Below are 20,409 nucleotides of genomic sequence, written 5' to 3' on the forward strand. Positions count from 1 at the left end.
ATTCCTCTTAGAGTAAAGGGCAAGGCTGGTAGAAGTAGGGAGCCCTGGATGACTTGGGATATTGAGGCCCTGGTCAAGAAGAAAGAGGCACATGACATGCATAGGCAGCTGGGATCGAGTGGATCCCTTGAAGAGTATAAAAGGTGTAGGAATAGAGTTAAGAGAAAAGGCTAAAAGGGGACACGAGATTGTTTTGGCAGATAAAGCAAAGGAGAATCCAAAGAGCTTCTACAAATACATAAAGGGCAAAAGAGTAACGAGGGAGAGAGTAGGACCTCTTAAGGATCAACAAGGTCATCTATGTGCATGTGGATCCACAAGAGATGGGTGAGATCCTTAAATGAATATTTGTCATCAGTATTCACTGTTGAGAAAAGCATGGATGTTAGGGAACTTGAGGAAATAGTGATGTCCTGAGGAGTGTACATATAACAGAGAAGGAGGTGCTGGAAATCTTAAAGCACATCAAGGTAGATAAATCTCCGGGACCTGATGAAGTGTATTCCAGGACTCTGTGGGAGGCTAGGGAGGAAATTGCGGGTGTCCTAGCAGGGATATTTGAATCATTGATTGTCACAGGTGAGGTGCCTGAAGATTGGAGGGTGGCATATGTTGTGCCTTTGTTTAAGAATGGCTGCAGGAAAAAGCCTGCAAACTACAAGCTGGTGAGCCTCACATCTGTAGTGGGTAAGTTGTTAGAAGGTATTTTGAGAGACAGGATCTGCAGGCATTTAGAGACGCAAGGACTGATTATGGATAGTCAGCATGGCTTTGTGAGTGGAAAATCATGTCTCACAAATTTGAGCTTTTCGAAGGTAGATGAGGGCAGTGCAGTTGATGTTGTCTACATGGACTTTAGCAAGGCCTTTGACAAGGTACCACATGGTAGGTTGTTGCATAAGGTTAAATCTCACAGATTCCAGGGTGAGATAGCCAATTGCCTACAAAATTGGCTAATGACAAAAAACAGAGGGTGATTGTAGAGGTTGTTTTTCAAACTGGAGGACTGTGACCAGCGGTGTGCCTCAGGGATTGGTGCTGGGTCCACTGTTATTTGTCATTTATATTAATGATTTGAATGAGCATTTAGAAGGCATGGTTAGTAAGTTTGCAGATGACACCAAGATTTGTGGCATAGTGGACAGTGAAGAAGGTTATCTAGGATTGCAACGGGATCTTGATCAATTGGACCAGTGGGCTGATGAATGGCAGATGGAGATTAATTTAGATAAATGCGAGGTGATGCATTTTGGTCGATCAAACCAGGCAAGACTTACACAGTTAATGGTAGGGCGTTGGGGAGAGTTATAGAATAAAGAGATCTAGGGGTACAGGTTCATAGCTCCTTGAAAGCGGAGTCATAGGTGGAAAGAGTGGTGAAAAAAGCATTCGGCATGCTTGGTTTAATTGGTTAGAACATTGAATACAGGAGTTGGGACGTCTTGTTGAAGTTGTACAAGACATTGGTAAGGCCACACTTGGAATACTGTGTACAGTTCTGGTCACCCTATTATAGAAAGGATATTATTAAACTAGAAAGAATGCAGAAAAGATTTACTCAGATGCTACCAGGACTTCATGGTTTGAGTTATGAGGAGTGGCTGGATAGACTGGGACTTTTTTCTCTGGAGCGTAGGCATCCTCTGGAGGCTTAGGGGTGATCTTATAGAGGTTTAAGGTGAGAGGGGAGAGATACAAAAGGGTCCAGAGGGGCAATTTTTTCACACAGAGAGTGATGAGTGTCTGGAACAAGTTGTCAGAGGTAGTAGGTGTGGAGATGGATACAATTTTATCTTTTAAAAAGCGTTTAGACAGTTAGTAGGGTAAGATGGGTATGGAGGGATATGGGCCAAATGCAGGCAATTGAGACCAGCTTAGGGGTTACAAAAAAGGGGCGGCATGGACAAGTTGGGCCGAAGGGTCTGTTTCCATGCTGTAAACCTCAATGACTCTAGGTGGGCCTGACAATCACAATGCTCCAGAGAAAATGCCCGTACCAAGTCTCCAGCACTGTCCACTGTACGGTGATTTATATTTTTAGAGTTAACTGGATAGTTTGGAAATACAGCTGGTAACTGGCACAATCAGATCCAGACCTAGTTTTTAGCTATTCTGGTGGACATGCTACCAATTACTGGAGGTGTATGTTGGAATCAGGATATGTGTAGCCACTCCATTATTTGTCATCTTATTAAACATCTTCTGAAAATCCATATAAACCACAGTCTTATATTCTGTGATTTTCTTTAAACTTCCAAATAAATTATTAAAAGCTCAATCATTGAGCATGTTAAAGACAGAAATTGATAGATTTCTCGAGACTAATGATATCAAGGGATATGGAAATAGTGTGAAAAAGTAGTACTGAGGTAGATGTTCAGCTATGATCTAATTGAATGGTGGAGCAGGCATGGTGGGTTGAATGGCCTATTCCTATAAAATAAACTGCCCTTTGCAAATCTATTATTGGATATGGGTACAGGAAATTTCTTCAGACAAGAAAATCAGAAGTCATTACCATTCCATTTCTGCAATTAAGTCTCGTTCTTGGAGTTCCCTTCCTCTGATCAATCACATCTGAGCTGGGATTGTGGGTAGTGTCTTGAGATGGATAGAAAGCTGGTTAATGAGTGGATTCTCAGAGGCTTTTACCCAGGGCTGAAATGTTTGCCACAAGAGGTCACAGGTTTAGGATGCTGGGGAGTAGGTACAGAGAAGATGTTAGGGGTAAGTTTTTCACTCAGAGGGTGGTGGGTGCGTGGAATCGGCTGCCGATAGTGGTGCTGGAGGCGGATTCGATAGGGCCTTTTAAGAGACTTTTGGATAAGTTCATGGAAGTTAGTAAGATAGAGGGTTATAGGTAAGCCTAGTAGGTAGGGACATGTTCGGCGCAACTTGTGGGCCGAAGGGCCTGTTTGTGCTGTAGCTTTTCTATGTTTACCATCAGGAGTATAGACACACAGAGGGACCTGGGTGTACAAGTCCACAGATCCTTAAAGGTGGCAGCACAGGTGGAGAGGGTGGTGAAGAAGGCATATGGCATGCTTGCCTTTATTGGACGGGGCATAGAATATAAAAGTTGGCATATGATGTTGCAGCTGTATAGAATGATGGTTAGGCCACATTTGGAATACAGTTCTGGTCGCCACACTACCAGAAGGATGTGTAGGCTTTGGAGAGAGTACAGAGAAGGTTTACCAGGATGTTGCCTGGTATGGAGGGTCTTAGCTATGAGGAGAGATTGGGTAAACTGGGGTTGTTCTCCCTGGAAAGATGGAGGATGAGGGGCGACCTAATAGAGGTGTATAAAATTATGAAGGGCATAGATAGAGTGAACAGTGGAAAGCTTTTTCCCAGGCCGGAGGTGACGAACACAAAGGGTCAAGGTGAGGGGGGCAAGGGTCAACACAGATGTCAGGGGGACGTATTTTACACAGAGGGTGGTGGGGGCCTGGAATGCACTGCCAAGCAAGGTGATTGAGACGGACACACTGGGATTGTTTAAGACTTATCTAGATAACCACATGAACAGACTGGGAATAGAGGGATACAAAAGAATGGTCTAGTTGGGCACATGAGCGGCGCAGGCTTGGAGGGCCGAAGGGCCTGTTCCTGTGCTGTATTATTCTTTGTTCTTTGTTCTATGTTCTATGGATAAGAAGCAAAGAGTTGGCATAACTGAGTCTTTTTCCAATTGGCAGGCAGTGACTAGTCGGGTTCCGCAGGGATCTGTGCTATGACCCCAACTGTTCACATTAGATATTAATGATTTGGAATAGGGAACTAAATGTATTATCTCCAAATTTGCAGATGATACAAAGTTGGGAAGGAGGGTGGGCTGTGAGGAGGATGCAGAGATGCTTCAGTATGAGTTGGACAGGCTCACTGAGTAGGCATATGCATGTCAGATGCAGTATAATGTGGATCAGAGGAAGGGAACTCCAAGAATGAGATTTAATTGCAGAAATGGAGTGGTAACAACTTCTGATTTTCTTGTCTGAAGAAATTTCCTGTACCGCTAATGCACCACTAATGCATTGAAATTCATCTCCAAAGTGTATACTGTAATAGTTCTGACAAAACAGACAGACAAGCAAGGTTGTGAGGATGGAGAGCTTAACTAAATGCTCTGTCGAAGAGAAGCTTCATTGTATGTTCTGGTCATAACTTCAGTCAGAGCTGTTATTTATCAATTTTTTGCTTTTCTTGGATACATAGAAGTAACAAAGCACTGAAAGTTCAGCCACACTTCCTCTAAGCACTTGGAACAGGTCAGTTTGTGGGGTTATAACCAAGCATTTTCCAATTACAGTATAACATATACAAGTTCTTTTATTCTCCTCTGAAATGTAATCTCTTGTTAATCTCAAAAAAATGTAGATTATTTTCCAGTGGATTCTGCATTCCACAGCCTTGTGATCTGGTACACTGTTGTGATTTTACAACTCATGTTTTTTGTTATATTACGGAGCAACTCTGCAATCTAGGGTGGGAAGTAGGGGGCATTGTCAATGGCAGCAGTGTGGTTAAATCTGCTCCCTGAACATTGCAGGATAGACTCTAGTGCAGCACCGTCAATTGGAAATAACAAAGCATCCCTCTGTCTCTTTGATCATGGGAAAGTGCAAACTTGGAGAATTTATGTCAGGACAGGATTGAGTTTGTCACTAATTATTTCCCTAATTGAGTAGCCTCAGTTACCAGGCTTACATCCGAATGCTAGGCCGTCCTTTGTCCATGGAGCCATGCATCAGCAAGGAAAGGGAAGAGTACGCTGGAAAAATAGACATTCTCTTTGTAGATCATCCCCACCTAATCGGCATTCTCAGTAAATTCCCAATCTTTATACCTTAAAGATGTATTTCAGATAAGAACTAATAGTCAGATTTAGCTTGAGCAGGGAAGTTCATCATGTGCCTTGTTACACATGCTCATGAATGTTCAGGCTTTGAAATATTTTGTCCACAAATCTGTTGGACATATCTGTTGGAAGAGTGAGTTGGAAATGTTACAGTGAGAGCAACAGGGCAACTAGGGAAGTGTATCTATCTCCTTAATAATGAGTTAAGGATTGAGAAATAAAAAGGAGGAAGGATTGAGAAGGAAGGTAATGTGAGTGATTGTCAAATTAGCTACAGGGAGAGAAATAAAGAATGAAAGACTAAGTTAAGAAAAAAAGGAAGCAAAAGTAAAACGGATTTAAAAATTAACGTTTTTAAGGTCACCCAAAATAATTCACAATTTGAAAGAATGGTTATAATTGTCTACTCTCTGCACTGGACAGGTTAATTGTCACTCATTAACAATTATTACGATATTAAAAGTCTACTTATACGGCTAATTACTAGTCTTAACTTTCTCTAGTGCATTTCATAGACAGTTAATGTTCAATACAGTAAGCTCATGAAACACATTGGGAGATTAAAGGTGAAATATCGTTTTTGTGAAGCTAATGGCAAAGTGGTGCAAATTTACTAAAAGTTTCTGTCCAATTTTCACATTGGGAGCAACTTTTAACCAAGACGCGCCATTGTTTTTCTGCAAAATCTGGTTCTGAGTTGTATTCAATTTAAATGGTATCCCAGTTTTGACATACTGGTCATGATTTTGTGGCCTTGCTCATCTCGAAACTGTAAAATCCCACCCAAGGTCAACGGACCTTTCCATTGTCCACCTCTCGCCTGCTCCAATTCCTGTGGCAGGCAGGACGGTAAAATTCCGGCCATTCTTTCTCTTTCAATAATAATACAATGACACTTGACAAACTGGAGAAGCTCTGCATCTATGGAGCAAATTGGCCATTGAGTAATGTGAGGACAGACAGGTGGGCTTGAACAGTGTGATGCACAGATAGCTAAGTAGGCCTGACAGAGATGGTGAGATGGCGGATAAACGTTAGAGGAAAGTTAGAGGAAGTTAGAGGAAGGAATTCAGAGAGCAGACTTTAAGTAAAGAGGGCCATTGGGGCAAAGATACCCCTTTGGACCATTGGTGTTCTGCTTGGCATAGCTGATGATCTGAAATTTTGCTTGTAAGTTTGTGCTTGCGTGCACTTGGGAATCCAGGGAAATGGAATCTCAGAAGGCGAGTCTGAAATCCTGCAAGTTGGCCATCATTGATACTGTCCATGTCAGAGCGACTTTTGGAGAGAATTCCAGGGCAAGATTTTTTGAAGGTGAAATTTGGAAGTGCGATGTGTCTACCTACAATTTGCCTGTTTATGCGCATGTAACTCATGTTTACCTGACAGAGATGGTGAGATGGCGGATAAACATGCTTATCTGTCAGATAGTGATAAATTTGTCAGAAATTATCAGTTTTACCAGCTCTTCAAAATTTTTATATACTAACTGGGCTTATAAAATTATGCTTCCTTTATTAGCGTATTTGCCAATTATTGGAAATCTAGCAACCTGCCCAGTGATTGTGAAAAATCATTATTGCTTGACTAAGCATGTCATTGTGGAAACTAGAATCTGTTAAAAGCTTAATGGCTTATATCTCTCTTTCTTCATTCTATCTCTCACTCATACATGTCACTTATAAACCTATCCTCACCACACAGAGTCATAGCAATCCCTCTGTAACCTTCATGCCAGGGGTCAGCAACCCAGACTAAAATAACTTGCTGTGTTTGTTTAACATCTCTTTGAACAAACTTTCGCTGTGAATAAGGGGCTGTTATTTGCCTCAGCTGTGTCGACAAACATGAATCTCTAAATGGCTAGACAGGATCTTTAGGAAGGACAATTTATCACAGTTTGGAAACCTAACAAAGTTGATCCATGTGTTCTGTAAAATTCCAGCAACAGAACGAATTCATTCATTACAATTTCCACATGGACATGCACAAGATTTTATAGAAATCGGGAATCAACTTAAGCAAACTGGCTCAGTGGTATATCTGCCAGTGCACTGACATAGAGCCATCCAGATTGTGAAGGTCATAGGTTCAATTTGCTGACTTAGCTATCAAGTTTTAGCTAGGTTGGTAATTGAAGCAGATTAATTGACTCCCATGCATCCGCTCAAAGGAAGAGAAAAATGTAGTCACTACAGCCCCTTTTGTGCACCAACCAATGTCTCCAGCTAGATCATTTATATGTTGGTGTTTAGTGGTGAGAAAAGTGTTATGGAAAGGTTGATGTTGGATGTGAGTCTCCCTCTCTAGGCCCCATGATCTAATGACTTGCAAATGTCTAGATTCAGAAGTGAAGTATGTGCACAATATTGGAGGGATACCAGAGCTCTCAAGGCACTGTTAGCCAAATAACAATGTCTTCAGGAAAAAAGGGTTAACAGGTGGGATATGCTAATGTATGATGGAGATGATAAAGTACCATTGACATCAGTCAGTCATGAGTTAGACTCTATCTCTCTCTTGAGATGTTGGAACACCATGTCTTCGAGCAACAAGCTTACTATGTAACCTGTTTAGAAGTAGTTATAACAAGCAATGTTAAGCAAACACCAGAATAATTTTTCTTGATTCTTTCATGGGATGTGGGTGTCGCTGGCAGATCAGTCATTGATGGTGACTCATTTTACAATTTGTGTTCCAGATGGTTTGATGAAGAAATATTAATAGAGTTTATGAATCCGCTCCCTTGTGTAAGGTCAATTTACAAAATGACTTAGTAAATATAGTTGTTAAAGTGGGAGTTGCCCCTAGTTTACCTATGGAAAGGATAGATTTCATATTGCATAATATTTGACTGGCAAAGATGGTAACATGGTGATAATTGTGTTGCAGCAGGCACCTGATCAGGCTGATCTTATCAAACTCCTAAAAATTACAGTGGCCAAATGTGAGAAGGTTGTTGCTGGTAATGAGCAAATGAAGGAAAATATGATTAGTGTAGAAAACTTTCATGCATGAATTGTTAATGAGTTTGTTAATGCAAAACAAGAACTGATGAGAAGACTTGAGTGTCAGTCACAAGTAGAACGTTTGATTAAGGACCTGAAACATTTAAATGATAAACATGTAGAAGCAAATTTTAAGAAGATAGATCTTTAATTAAAACTCGTTGAACTTCAAGTATCAGGAATCTCTATGGAGTTTCATGAAAAATGCCTGAACAGAAAAGGAATTGCTGATGAATCAAAACAGTTGGTTGAACGCAGAATTAAAAACTGAAACTGATTAACTTCATTATGAAAAGAGCAACATGGTTCTTGAAGTAAATTGAAGTGAATTCAGTTGTACAGGGCACTAGTGAGACCACATTTGGAGTACTGGGTATTGGTCACTTTATTTAAGGAAAGATGTAAATGCATTGGAAGCAGTTCAGAAAAGAGTTACCAGATTAATACCGGGAAAGGGTGGGTTGACTTATGAGGAAAGGCTGGACTTGTATCCCCTGGAGTTTAGAAGAGTAAGAGGTGACTTGATTGAAACAAGACCCTGAAGGGTCTTGAGAGGATGGATGTGGAGAGAATGTTTTCCTTTGTGGGAGAATCTAGAACTAGGGGCACTGTTTAAAAATAAAGGATCGCCCATTTCAAATGGAGATGAAATGGGTCACTTAGAGGCTTGGAACTCTCTTCCTGAAAAGGTAGTGGAAGCAGAGGCAGAGTCTTTGAATATTTTTGAGACAGGGATGGATAGATTCTTGGTAAGCAAGGGGGTGATAGGTTATCGAGTGTAAACAGGATACAGATTTGAGGTTATTATTAGATCAGCCATGATTTTACTAAATGGCAGAACAGGTGCGAGAGGCTGAATGGTCTAATCCTGCTCCATGTTTATATGAATTCCCAAATGGTGTGCCAGACAATCCCCTCCAAGTGTGCCAGGAAAAAAGCTTCAAATCCAACTAACCTTCGTCTTCAGCTCGGAGGTCAGCATTGCCAAGTGATATCATAAAATCTCTACAGTTCAGAAGGAGCCCATTTGGCCCATTCGAATCGGCACCAGCTCTCCGAAAAAGCATCTTACCCAGGCCTACCTCCCCATCCTATCCCGTAATCCTGCACATTTACCATGGCTAATCCACCTAACCTGCCTATCTTTGGACTGTAGGAGGAAACCAGAGCACCTGGATAGAGGAAACCCATGTAGACACAGGAAGAACATGCAAACTCCACACAAACAGTTAAGGCCAGAATCGAACCCGCGTCCCTGAGGCAACAGTGCTAACCACTGTGTCACTATGCTACTCCCAAGGACCAAGGGCTTTCTGCGCATGCCCCGGTTGGTTCATTTTCTTTACATTTCCCACAACGTTTTTGTGTGAGTTGGCATTTTCAACACTGGCTTTTGTCAAATACAAAAGGAGAGAGCATCTTTCAGTGGAGCAAGATTTACAACTTGCCCTGTCATCAGTTCCTCCCCAGATCTAGAGATCTGCTCACAGAGGCAGGAAGAAGTTTAACAACACCAGGTTAAAGTCCAACAGGTTTATTTGGTAGCAAAAGCCACACAAGCTTTCGGAGCTCTTAGCCCCTTCTTCAGGTGAGTGGGAATTCTGTTCAGAGGCAGGCCCAGGTGTCACTCTAACTTTGTCAGTAAGATGCTGCTCACAGTATCGTCTTCAGTTATGAACTTCCACATTGAGAAATGGAGACTGTAAAAGACTGAAAACAATTAATGGATGGGAAATACTTTTAAATTGTGTACATTTTCAATAGAAAATATTGTATTTGGCAAATGGTGGTAAAGCTTTCATTGTAAACTTCTAAAACTAATGATAATTGTATTTGATGCTGGCTTTACATGTTTTCAGAGGCTTTAGAGACAAAAGGCTTTTGCTAGAGTGCAATTCAGTTGGAGAAAAAAGGAGATGTGCCTCAAAATGTTTAATAGTATAAAGGTACGCTGTGAAAGATGAACGGTTGGGAATCACTGATTTAAAGAACAAAAAGAATGAAACATGCAGAATGATAGAGAAAATCCAGACTTTACAAGAAGTTAAGGAGCAGAGAAATGGAGACTCCAAGTTAGAGGAAGGACTTCAGGGAGCAGACTTTAAGTAAAGAGGGCCATTGGGGCAAAGATACCCCTTTGGACCATTGGTGTTCTGCTTGGCATAGCTGATGATCTGAAATTTTGCTTGTAAGTTTGTGCTTGCGTGCACTTGGGAATCCAGGGAAATGGAATCTCAGAAGGCGAGTCTGAAACCCTGCAAGTTGGCCATCATTGATACTGTCCATGTCAGAGTGACTTTTGGAGAGAATTCCAGGGCAAGATTCTTTGAAGGTGAAATTTGGAAGTGCGATGTGTCTACCTACAATTTGCCTGTTTATGCGCATGTAACTCATGTTTACCTGAATGTTAGAGTATAAGATAGATATTGTGATATTTTAAATCATTCTAACCTCATTTAGTACAGTTTATTTTTCGTTGTGGAATCTGAGGCTTTCTCAGTAAGAAGGTGTTGCCAAAGAAAGCTTGGTGAGTTGCTGCAGTGCTTCTTGTAGATGGTACATGTTGTTGCCACTGTGCACCAGTGACAGAGAATGTGAATGCTTAAGGTGGTGGATGAAGTGCTGATCAAATGGTTTGCTTTGTTATGGATGATGTTGAGCTTCCTCAGCATTGTTATAGAGTTGCCCTCATCCAGGTAACTGTTGAGTATTCCATCATATTCCTGACTTGTGCCTTGTTGATGGTGAACAGGCTTTGAGGAGTCAGGAGGTGAGTTACTCAGCATAGGATTCCCAATGTCTCACCTGCTCTTGTACTCACAGTGTTTACATATCTGGTCCAGTTTAGTTTTTGGTCAATGGTTACCCCCAGGATGTTGAAAGTTGGGAATTTAGCAATGGTAATGCCATTGAATGTCAAGGGGAGCTGGTTAGACACTCACTTGTTGGAGATAGATACTGTCACTTGTGCAGGTTGAATGTTGTCTGCCATTTGCATAATATGACTGCTGCCTGCTACATATCAGCCCAAGCCTGAAAGTTGTTTAGGTCTTGCTGCTTGCAAGCATGCACTGCTTCAGTACCTGTGGTGTTGTCAATGGTACTGCTTGTGCAATCATCAGCAAACATTCCCAGTTCTGATCTTATGATGGGGGCATGGTGATTGATAGCTGAAGTAGCTGAAGATGGTTGGATCTAGGATATTACCTTGAGGAACTCCTGCAGTGACATCCTGGGATGAGATGATTGGCTTCCAATAACCACAACCATCTTCCTTTGTGGTAGTAGAGAGATTTTTCCTTGATTCTCAATAACTTCAATTTGCATTGATTCTTTGATGCCACTACTCAGTCAAATGTTGCCTTGATGTCAAGGACAGTAACTCTCAACTCACTTCCAGTACTGCTGATTGACACGGTTGCCTCCTGGTCAATCTCTGAGACACTTCTAAATGTCACAAAGTGCATCATGGTTGCGATGAATGAATAAATCAACCATGAAGTACTCACGATTCCATAATATTTCATACATGCAGCTTCAGGGTAACTGTATAACACCAATCAAGAATATAAATATATATAGCTTAAAGTGGTGGCATTTTGGCATCAAAAATAGGATGGGTGACTCTCTGCGATACTCTCTGCCTTTCCTGATACTGGATCCTCTTGATCATTCACTGAGTGTCTTTGAGGGAGAGATCTCTCCCGGAGGCCCGCAGGAACTCTGTCAGAGTTTGCTTTTTGGCTTCTTGTAAGGCGAGTCCCTTGCCCATCGTTGGGCAAATAACAGTGGCAGTGGAATGAAGCCCTTAAGTGAGCATTAAGTGTGCATTAATTGTCCACTAATGGGCCTCAATTAACAATGAGACAGGAGCGCTGTTCATGAATCTTCCCACCCTAGACTTAATTGGAATAGAGGCAGGAAGGTGTTGGGGTTCCCACCTGGCAACCTTCCACTCGACTAAGTGCACCCCCAAAGTTGTCTTGGGGAGGAGTGAAATTCTGCCCACTGTGTGAATTGAGTTTGGCTATTCTCAACCCTGTTCCTAACAGGCAACGGCCCACAGCAGGTCACTGTCCACTTGCAATACTGTTTTGGTCCTTTTATTTAAGGAAAGATATACTGGCATTAGAGGCAGTCCAGACAAGGTTCACTAGGTTAACCGTGGGTATGGAGGGATCTTTTATGAAAGGTTAAGTTGGGCCTGTACTTATTGGAGTTTAGAAGAATGAGATGCAACCTTATGGGGACAAAAGGATTCTCAGGGGATGTGACAGGATAGATGCTGAAAAGATATTTGCTCTTGTGGGAGAGTTTAAGACCAGAGGTTATAACCTCGGAATAAGGGCTTGCCCATTTAAAACAGAGATGAGGAGGATTTCTTCATTCAGAGGGTAGTGAATCTGCGGAGTTCTTTACTGCAGAGAGCTGTGGAGGCTGGGTAGTTCAGTATGTTCAAGGCAGATTTTTAATCAGTAAGGGAATCAAGGGTTATGGGGATAAAGCGGGAAAGTGGAGTTGAGGATTATATCAGATCAGCCATGATCTCATTGAATGGTGGAACAAACTCAATGGGCCGAATGGCCTACTTCAGTTCCTATGTCTTATGGTCTAATTTACCATTAATTATTAATTTATAGAAGCTATAGTGTGGGCTGCTTTTCTGAGGTTGGGGATTGTTAAGTCATAGCAATGGGAGCTTTATTCTGTACCCAACCTGTTCTGTACCTAACTTGGGAGTGCTTGAAGGGGCAGTGTACAGTGTCCAGCGAAATTTTTCCCTTTTTCTTCTAAGTGCTGTCTTAGGTGAGAAGAGTGATGTGGAGCTCGCAGGCTTTTCCACCATATTGTGCAGCACTTGGAAAAAAAGTCTGTAAGCATATCCTGCGCCATATCTCTGGCAGGGTGAGGCTGGAATAAGCCGGCAATGTCAAAGGTGCCCCAATTTCCAGTTAAAAAGAGAGGAACTCCCCCCAAATACACACGGAGTCCCTGCACCCACCTCCCCCCACCCCCACAGAGATACCCCCTCCTCCCCTATGGAGCTCCCCAGAAGAGGCAGTGCCAGGGCATGTCCCCTCTGCCTAGGGGGAGTGGGGGGGGGGGGTTCTTACCTGTGTGCCTCCAATAAATCCCTTCGCCTGGTTCCTGTGTTTGAAAATCTGTTGTAAACCTTACTGAAGTGATGTCATATCGATAAGTGGGGAGATCCCAATGTTGTGGGGGGAGGGGGATCAATATCCACGGGCAGCACGGTAGCACAGTGGTTAGCACTGCTGCTTCACAGCTCCAGGGACCTGGGTTCGATTCCCAGCTTGGGCCACTGTCTGTGTGGAGTTTGCACATTCTCCTCGTGTCTGCGTGGGTTTTCTCCGGGTGCTCCGGTTTCCTCCCACAGTCCAAAGATGTGCGGGTTAGGTTGATTGGCCATGTTAAAATTGTCCCTTAGTGTCCTGGGATGCGTAGATTAGAGGGATTAGCGGGTAGAATATGTAGGGATATGAGGGTGGGGCCTGGGTGGGATTGTGGTCGGTGCAGACTCGATGGGCCGAATGACCTCTTTATGTACTGTAGGGTTTCTATGATTCTATGATTTCTAATATGGCGGGGCAGTTCTATAATTATATCTTAATCTATTTCAATGAGGCTCCTCCCCAGAAAGGTCGTTACGTCAATGGTGGGGGGACTGGTCAATCCCACAACAAGATCGCGCTGGCGGGATTCTTGTTTTTGACTCTCAGGATTTTGCTTCCACGTTGCCATTTCTATCTGTGGTGAACATGGGCTCAAAATCCCGGCCATTCCTTGTGACCCCCTAACCTCGGGGGCGTTTTATGTGAACCTTTTTACTGATTAAACTTTAAAATGTAATAATTTATGTGAGGGGAATAATATGAACCTGATACGCTGCAGGAAAGGATGGCCCGAGGCGTGGTACATTGGCGAGACCATGCAGACGCTGCGTCAACGGATGAATAGACACCACTCGACAATCACCAGGCAGGAGTGTTCCCTTCCTGTCGGGGAACACTTCAGCAGTCAAGGGCATTCAGCCTCTGATCTTCGGGTAAGCGTTCTCCAAGGCGGCCTTCACGACACACGACAATGCAGAATCGCTGAGCAGAAACTGATAGCCAAGTTCCGCACACATGAGGACGGCCTCAACCGGGATCTTGGGTTCATGTCACACTATCTGTAACTCCCACAACTTGCCTGGGTTTGCAAAATCTCACTAACTGTCCTGGCTGGAGACAATTCACACCTCTTTAACCTGTGCTTAACACTCTCTACACTCATATTGTCTGCATCTGTCAAGACTTGATTACCTGTTGAGACTCGCATTCCAACCATTATCTTGTAATTGAGTTTGTGTCTATATATGCCCTGTTTGTGAACTGAACTCTTCACTCACCTGATGAAGTGCCAACGCTCCGAAAGCTCATGCTCCCAATAAACCTGTTGGACTTTAACTTGGTGTTGTGAGACTACTTAATTTATAAGAAGTTATTGTTCTAAGTGTAACTTGCTGTTATGTGGTTTATTACTGGCCCCTTGTGGTTCATAATGGAACGGCAAATATATTACACATGAAGTTAATTTGGCTTGATGACAATTTGATAGCTCATCGGTGATGAAAAGGGAAAAAGAACATAAACTTAAAGTGCTAAGATATTTACCAATGATATGTGTGTATGTACTATTTTGCCAAAGTTATATTGTGCATTTTCTATTGATGGAAAAAAGTTTTATCTTTGAATTGCTGCTAGTTTTGTTATTTAGGCTGCAAAGTTGCTAGAATTAGACAAATAGTGAGACCAATCTCTAGGAGGTAGACTCACATTGCTCAGCTGCCAGTAAACTTGCAGTCAGACCACAGAGTGAAGCTTGCAAAATTCTCCCAAAATCCATTCCCTTTTTATTGTTAGTGGATGCATCTGTAAAGGCTTGATTTTCATTTTAAAATTTATCCCTACTAAGTGGGAGGAGCCTAGGGAGGGAATTCCAGAGCTTAGAACCAAGACAGCTGAAGGTAGTTGGTGGTGCAGTGATGAAAATTGGAGATACACAACGGACAGAATTAGAGGAACGCAGGGAGTTAGGGGACTAGAGGTGGTCACAGTGATAGGGAGGGTATAGGATTAAATGACAATGAGGATGATGGTGCAAGATAAAAAGGGGTTGCAACAAGACAAGTAAAGGAATAATGGATCCAGAAAAGATGTAATTAGTTACAACAGGACCATTACAGCAGCTTTCTCGTCCTTACTTAAGAAAATATAAAACTGCATTAGAAGCAGTTCAGAGAAGGTTCACTTGACTGATTCCTGGGAGGATTATGAGGAAAGGTTGGGCATGTATCTATTGAAGTTTAGAAGAATGAGAGGTGATCTCATTCAAACATATAGGCAGGAATTTTACCACCCTGCCCGCCATGGGAATCAGAGCGGGGGAGGGGCGGACAGTGGAAAGGTCCATTGATCTCGGCTGGGGTTTTACGGTTTCGGGATGAACAAGGCCGTAAAATCCTGCCCATAAGATCCTGAAGGGACTTGATAGGGTGGATGTTGAGAGGATGCTTCCCCTTATGGGAGAGAATAGAGCTAGGAGATATAGCTTAAAAATAAGGGGTCTTCCATTTAAGACAGAGATAAGAATTATTTTTCTCTCAGAGGGTCGTTGGTCAGGGGAATTCTTTTCCCCAGAGAGCAGAGGAGGCTGGGTCATTGATTATTTTTTAAGCAGAGTTAGATAGATTCCTGACTGACAAGGGAGTCAAGTTTATTGGGCCAGAGATGAGAGTAGAGTTGAGGCTATAATCAGATCAGCCATGATCTTATTAAATTCCAAATAGCCTACTCCTGCTCCCAATTCATATGTTTGTATGGAAGAGAGGGAAGAGAGAGGTAAAGGCAGACAGAAAATATGAAGGAACTGACATAGATTTATATAGCTGCAGATCACTTATCTCAAAAATACCCCAAATGGCTTCACACATAGGGGCAGCACGGTGGCACAGTGGTTAGCTGCCTCACAGCGCCAGGCACCCGGGTTTGAGTCCCGGCTTGGGTCACTGTCTGTGTGGAGTTTACACATTCTCCCCGTGTCTGCGTGGGTTTCCTCTGGGTGCTCTGGTTTCCTCCCACAAGTCCGAAAGGCATGCTGATTAGGTGCATTGGCGATGCTAAATTCTCCCTCAATGTACCCGAATAGATGCCAGAGTGTGGCAACTGGGGGATTTTCACAGTAAATTCACTGCAGTGTTAGTGTGAGCCTATTTGTGACACTAATAAAAAATAAACTTTTAAGCATAATGAATCACTCCTGGAAATCTGGTTACTGTTATGTGAAACGTGGCTGTCATTTTGTGCAGGTCTATATCTCAAAAACACCAATGAGGTTAATGTTTAATATATTTATTTTTGATGGTTTTGGTTGAGGTAAGGATAACTAATGGACAGAGAATTGGACAATGCCTGCCTGCCTGTCATCTGCTAGTCTTTTGTGTGGCGTGACAATGCACTTAATACTTTCAGATAGCATCTGAATTGCATACTTATATTGAGAACAAACTGAGGGATGAAATCTAAGATTTATAATAATCCCAAGGATTGTGTTTTAGGACACGGAGATACTACTGGCATTGATTCAAGAGAAAAAGTTTTCCAAAATATGGACTGTTGGCCAAATCTGGTTGGATAGGGACCTTCTTATTGGATACACAGCACCGCAGCATCCATGTGCCAAGTAAAGCTGAATATTTGCAAAGAGTTGATAAGACAACAAATTTTGAAGATATTGAAAAAAAAAGGAAAATAGCTGTAAATTCTGGAATAAAAATAAAATACAGGTATTTACAATACACAGCATGTCTGTCAGCATCAAAAAAGAGCAAAATCGACAAATGTTTCAGGTATGAAATCCTTTATCAGAACTGAAAACAGAGTTAATGTTAAACCCTTTTGAAAGAGAAAGAACAGGGAGTGGGGAGACATTGGGTACTGTAATCACATTCCACTGTAGCATTCACTTACACATTTGTTAAATGATTTATTGGTTTTGGCCTCCAATATTCGATCTTGGAAGTCCATTCTATTCTCTGTGAAGAAGAACATCCTGATATCCGTCATAAATTTACCTTTTATTAGTTTGTGCTGGTATCTCCTTGTCCTACCCTTGCGATGCAGTTTATAGTAGCAATTTAGACTCGCCTTTTCTGTATTGTTTACTGTCCTTTAGAATCACAGAAGAATCATAGAAACCCTACAGTGCAGAAAGAGGCCATTGGGCCCATCAAGTCTGCACCGACCACAATCCCACCCAGGCCCTACCCCCATATCCCTTCATGTTTACCCACTAATCCCTCTAACCTATGCATCTCAGGACACTAAGGGACAATTTTAGCGTGGCCAATCGACCTAACCCGTACATCTTTGGACTGTGGGAGGAAACCGGAGCACCCGGAGGAAACCCACGCAGACATGAGGAGAATGTGCCGACTCCACACAGACAGTGACCTAAGCCGGGAATCGAACCCAGGTCCCTGGAGCTGTGAAGCAGCAGTGCTAACCACTGTGCTACTGTGCCGCCCATTTAGAATTCTATAAAGTCATCCAATTATCTGACCTCATACCTGAAGAAGACTATTATGGGTGATGTACTGAAGGATGGTTGATGCACGTGGAAATCATATTCCAGTGACTGACGCAGGTTACTGTACCCGAGACACTGTCAGCACTGTACCCCATTTAGAGTCAATGACCATAGAACTATGCTGCAGTAAGAGCCAGCATCTATGGAATGCAGAGAGCCAGTGCCCAGAAGCTGTACAACGAGAGTCAGGAGTGATGGGGAGATTTATTTTTAAAAACAAGAGAAGTGTTCAGCTTTAGGGAATGAAGCTGCTGTTAATTAAAATAGCTGAATGCATTTTCTGGAGAGAATATCTGTTTCTCTTCGGCCCAGCATGCTAACTCAACTGCTACAGAAGGGATCCAGATGTCAATGGAAACGTGACAATGCAAGAAAAGTAATCTGTTCAATGTTACAAAGTCAATGTTTACTCAGCCTCAGACAATCCTGGAAACCAGCTGACAGTCTAATTTAGGTAGGCTTGTAAAAGTCGATGTTGCTGAGATTTTGCCCTATAATTTTAGCCTATGGGCTTTTAAATAAAGTCCTTCATTAGCATTACAGATAACCGGCGAGTTTACTTTATAGCCTAGCACCCAGATGCCGTCAACAATTTCAGGCAATGTCTCAGTCAATCTTTTCACTTGGTAATGTTTCTTGTTCAACAATACTGTCAACTTGGTTCAAATCCACTTCAGAGATATAAGCATAAAAATCTCCCCTGCCTGCTAGCTGTGATGACATGTGGGAGGGCAGCCTCACACCAGCCCCGTCATGGAGTTTGAATCACACCACAAAATTACTTCCATTGGTGCCAAATTGGCAATCTCGCACAGAGAAGGCCACAAGATGTCTGGAGTGAGAAATAAAGAAATGTCACGCCGCTGCAGCTGGAGGAAATTTTCTGAGGTTTGGGGCCTGAAATATTTTGGGCAGAGTACAGGCAGCTTTACTTTGTATCTAACCAATGCTGTGTGGGACCTGGGAATGGTTGATCATGGCACTGGGCATTTGATGCTGGCATTAATGCCGCACATGACTCACCTCCTATTCCCCTTGCACTAGCATTCCTCACCTTGCTGAGTATATTACCCAAGCTCATCAAAGCTTGGCTAATAGGAAGGTTGGCTAAGGCTACTGGGGAGACTTTAAACTAGAAATGTTGGGGGGAGGGAATCGTGATGAGGTGACTGAGAGCGAGGAGGTTAGCCCGCAAATAGAGAAGGATTGTACACACTGTAAGAGGGAGAATAGACGGGTGATGGAGAAGGGGAGAGCTCAGACCAAAGGTTTGAGATGTGTCTATTTTAACGCCAGGAGTGTAGTGAATAAAGTGGATGAGCTTAGAGTGTGGATCGATGCTTGGAATGTGATGTGGTGGCCATTACGGAGACTTGGGGACAGGGACAGGACTGGATACTTCAGGTGCCGGGTTTCAGATGTTTCAGAAAGGACAGAGAGGGAGGCAAGGGGGGGGCGGGGGGGGGGGGGGGAGTGGCACTGCTGATCAGGGATAGTGTCACAGCTGTAGAGAAGGTGGAAGCTGTGGAGGGATTGTCTATGGAGTCTCTGTGGGTGGAAGTTCGGAGCGGGAAGGGGTCGATAACTTTGCTGGGTGTTTTCTACAGGCCGCCCAATAGTAACAGGGCTGTTGAGGAGCAGATAGGGAAACAGATCCTGGAGAGATGTAGTAATAACAGGGTTGACATGATGGGAGACTTTAATTTCCCAAACATCGATTGGAATATCCCTAGGGTAAGGGGTTTGGATGGGGAGGAGTTTGTTAGGTGTGTTCAGGAGGGTTTCCTGACACAGCATGTGGATAAGCCTATAAGAGGAGAGACTGTACTCGATCTGGTACTGGATAATGAGCCTGGACAGGTGTCGGATCTCTCAGTGGGGGAGCATCTTGGGGATAGTGATCATAACTCTATCTCCTTTACGCTAGCATTGGAAAGAGATAGGATCAGGCAAGCTAGGAAAGTGTTTGTCTGGAGTAAGGGGAAATATGAAGCCATCAGGCAGGAGATTAGAGGCGTAAATTGGAAGGAGGTATTCTCGAGGAAAAGTACCGAAGTAAGGTGACAGATTTTCAAGGAATGTTTGTCTGGAGTTCTGCATGACAACGTTCCGATGAGACAGGGAGGTGTTGGTAGGCTACGGGAACCGTGGTGCATGAAAGCTGCGCTGAACCTAGTCAAAAAGAAAAGGAAAGCGTACAAAAGGTTCAGAGAGCGAGGCGATGATAGGGATCTAGATGAGTATACGGCTTGTAGGAAGGGACTTAAGAAAGAAATTAGGAGAGCCAGAAGGGGTCACGAGAAGGCCTTGGCAGGTAAGATTAAGGAGAACCCTAAGGCGTTCTATAAATATGTGAAGAGTAAAAGGATGAGATGTGAAGGAATAGGACCTATAAAATGTGAAGGTGAGAAAGTCTGTACAGAACCGGAAGAAATAGCAGAGGTGCTTAATGAATATTTTACCTCGGTATTCACGGTGGAAAAAGACCTGGGTGGTTGTACTACAGGATTGAGGTGGACTGAAAAGATTGAGTATGTGGACATTAAGAAAGAGGATGTGTTGGAAATTTTGAATAGCATCAAGATAGATAAGTCGCCAGGACCGGATGGGATGTACCCCAGGTTACTGTAGGAGGCGAGGGAAGAGATTGCAGAGCCTCTGGCGATGATCTTTGCGTCGTCGATGGAGACGGGAGAGGTTCTGGAGGATTGCGGATGTGGTTCCTATATTCAAGAAAGGGAATAGGGATAGCCCAGGAAATTACCGACCGGTGAGTCTAACCTCAGTGGTTGGTAAGTTGGTGGAGTAGATCCTGAGGGACAGGATTTATGAACATTTAGAGAAGTTTAGTATGCTCAAAAGTAGTCAGCACGGCTTTGTCAAAGGCAA

This window comes from Mustelus asterias, chromosome 26, assembly GCF_964213995.1.
Source record: "Mustelus asterias chromosome 26, sMusAst1.hap1.1, whole genome shotgun sequence".
NCBI classification, from domain to species: Eukaryota; Metazoa; Chordata; class Chondrichthyes; order Carcharhiniformes; family Triakidae; genus Mustelus; species Mustelus asterias.